Raw genomic sequence first — 3621 nt, forward strand, 5'->3', positions numbered from 1 at the left:
TTTGATAAATGTCATCCAAACCAGACTGGAGAGCCCGTGTTAGCCTGCGTTGGATGCCTCCACCAAAGCTGGATGCCAACCTGTGGGCAGAGCTGCCTTTTCCTGATGAAGAGAAGACTTTCTGGCTAGCGGGAGATGTGCTGATTTAGAGGAGGTGGGAGGTACCTAAAAATACTGATGCCGTCCCTTGGGAGCAGGAGTCCCATCATATGGCAGCATGGAGAAGCAAATGTCACTGTGTATTTCTCTGGTTCTTGGTCCATCTCTACCCACTCATTACTCCAGGGCACCGATGCACCAGTAAGAAAGGAGGGGAACAAAACTGTAGCTTTCATACAGGTGCATGGTTGCCCTGTTCACTTCGTGCTGCAAATATGCTGTCCTAGGGAGTGTTCCTATAGCAAATCACACCATCGACCTAGATTTCAGAGGGATGGTACAAGTGTTAATGGCTGCTTTCCTCCTTGGTGCTCCCACTGGTGATGCTGCAAGGACTGTGACGTTTTCTGTTTCTCTCAGGGTTCCTCTTTTGCCTTCTAAACAATATTAATACCACCCATTCTGATGGATGACAGCACCCCACCAATCGCGCTCCCTGACTCACTCACTCTTCCTTCTGCCCAGCCTTAATTCATCTGTGACAAGTGGCAGACGTGCTCTCCTGCCATGCATCCACCTTACTCTTTCCTATTGCCTCATCCTTCATCATTCACCAGGCATCTGCAATGCCGCATGATCACTTTGTGCTCTGTATTTTCGATGCAATGTGTGTCTCCCAAGACTGTCCTCCCTGTGCAGTACTCCAATGCCACCTTTTGTCCTCTTATTGACTGCAGACATCCTGCTTATTAACCCACTTGATAATTGCTCAACCACCACCACCAGCTCCTTATGCCCAGTTTACGCTGTATGGGTACTAGGATTAGATGTCATAGGGTTTTTTGGGTCTGCACTGGTGGCTTTAAGCTTCTGGAGAAAGGAGAGAGAAAAGATCTGGGAGTCATCCTCAGGGCAAATTCTTCTACCTTTCTACCTGAGATGTACCCATCTACAATGTCAGAGCTATTGCCATGAAATCCCAATGCCTTTCCAGCCACCACTTTGATGTATCTTTTTAATATTTTCTCTCTTTATTTTTTTTTCCTAAGGTGATATCATCCATCTGGGCACGTTCTCAGTGATATTTTTGAACAATTACAGGCCCCATTGGTGTGGATGAACCCACCTTTTAGAAGCCACGTGGGGCAGGGAAGTTATTTTCTTATTTGGCTACTAATTACACAGCAGGGACTGGATGATGTAGAAGCAAGGCATAATAAAATGATGAAGCACTAATATTAACCATAATTAATATGTAATAATGACCGGAATGCCTTTCCAGCTTTGCTAAACCAGTGCAGAGGCTTATAGTGAGTATTTCTGAGCACAGCCGTTGCAGGGAGACCAATTTCAAGCCTCTTCTTCCAGCACATTTTTGCCCATGGCTGGATCTGTTGCAGAGGTGAGAGAAGTCCATCTGCATCCCTTACAGAAATCCATTTGCAAGAGTCAGCAAACCCTGGAGACAGATGGGATGGGCAAGAAAGTGAATTAAGTCAGAAGAGTGGTAATAAAGGGTTTGCAAGACTCATGGTTAAAGCTGGATAAAAACCAAGGCTTTTGGTTCACCAGAGATCTTCCTTTTTAAACATAAATAAAAATAAAAATATCTTCCTGTCCAAATGGGATGGAAACTGATATTTTTCAAGATTTCCACATCTCCTTTCAACCCCATGAACTGACATACCATTTTCCCTGTTTTGCTGAAGATGTTTTAAACAAAGTGATCGCTTTTATGGACAAGACTTTCCTTTGTTGGAAAACACTGCACTGGATTAACTTTGAGTAACGCTGGGGGAAGAAGCACCACTGATGCGATGATGGGGGATGGCCCTTTATCACTCATGGAAGACAAAATGTGGGTTTCATTGCCTTTATCTCACACAGGGCTGGATGCCCACCTTGTCCGCACAACAGGGCACCTCCTGAAGACCCAGCAGAGAGGAACTCCAGGCTCAGGAATGTAGATAAGGCTCAGTGTGGTGTCTCTGGCCTTTCACTGTCATCCCTTGAAATGCTTTTGGAAGCTGTGTGAGCTGGATGGCCAGCGGTGCCCTGAGCAGAGAGAGAATGGGAGAAGTAGGCTCAAACAAAATCCCACCCATGTGTCCTTGGGTGTTTTAACACGGTTATGAATTACCTTCCTATCTGCTAAGCTGATCTGAGCGTGTCTGCGGCAGCTGGCTTCCTCCTGAAGCTGCTCCTAGCAAAGCTGCTGCTGTCTGCATACTTGCATGGCCGCTCCAAGGGCCAGGAAGGACAGGACCAGTGCTGATTAAGGGCTGCAAGGATGTCCGCCAGCCTGAGGAGGCCTTTGGCCATGGCTGTGAAGCTGATTTGCCTGCAGAGAGGCTGACTCAGCAGTGCTGGGAGGGTTAAGCTAAGCCAGGCAATCCCATTTCTGCCATGGGGTGAGACCACACATGTGTTGGTCAGTGGAGCTGCCATTGCAATAGCTTGGTCAAGTGTCTGAGCCTGTAATATGAGTTTTGCAGCTTCTTTGAGAAGCTTTTTTTTTTTTTCTCCGCACATGCAACCTGGGAATCTGAAACCCTCTGGTATTTCCCAATGGCGGTGCAACGCATTGCACAATATTGCCCTTTCTGGTTGCGCTGGTGGGGGAAAGTGCTAGTTTGGAAGGGAGGATTGGGCTTTGTGGCTCATATTTGGCAGCACAGACAGGCTTTTTGCAAAACATGATGCTTGCCAAGAGCAGGTAGGACCTCACACTGTCATCATGTCCAGTCTATCCACTGGCTGTGGGATAGCAGGAGTTCTCATCTCCATGCATCTCTTGCAGGTTATGGATCCAAGTCAGAGAATTACAGAATCAGAGACTATCTCAAGTTGGAGGGGACCCATAAGGATCATCGAGTCCTACTCCCTGCTCCTCATAGGGCTACCTAAACCTAAATCACCAGTGCTATCCACTTCAGAAGGGGCTGCATGTGCCCTGTGCAAGAGTCAGATGAAATATTAAGCTGCTGTTACAACCCTCTGTTGATTTGGAGACGATGATTTGAGATAAACAGCTGCAGGACTCATTGCTGGAAGCAGTCTGGGTTCAGTTTCATCGAAGGATGTTCAAAGCCAGGTTGCATGGAAGATCCACGCTAACTCACAATCAAATTGCATGCTTCAGTACGCAAATGCCAGAGGTCAAGATACCTCTGAATGAGTAAACATTTGCTGCGAGGGCTTAGGAATAAATCCACCAAAGGAAACGAGCCTAACAGCTATTGCAGAATCAGGACTTGCCTCCTCTGTTGAACCAGGTATGTTTTAGATAGATCCCATTAGCTGCAACCGAGCCGCTCTGGGTTATCATCACCTCTGCTTGTGGCAGATGACACAAAGCACATCACTGAAGCATTCGATTGCAAAACAGATATATTCCAGGGTGGAAATTCAGTAGTATCTTTTTTCAAGTAATTAACCGAGAGATCTAAGCAAATATGGGCAAAGAGCAAATTAAATTATTTTGGATTGGTCATGCCTGGAGAAAATAAAACTGTCAAGAAG

This window comes from Mesitornis unicolor, unplaced genomic scaffold (assembly GCF_000695765.1).
Source record: "Mesitornis unicolor isolate BGI_N332 unplaced genomic scaffold, ASM69576v1 scaffold13120, whole genome shotgun sequence".
NCBI classification, from domain to species: Eukaryota; Metazoa; Chordata; class Aves; order Mesitornithiformes; family Mesitornithidae; genus Mesitornis; species Mesitornis unicolor.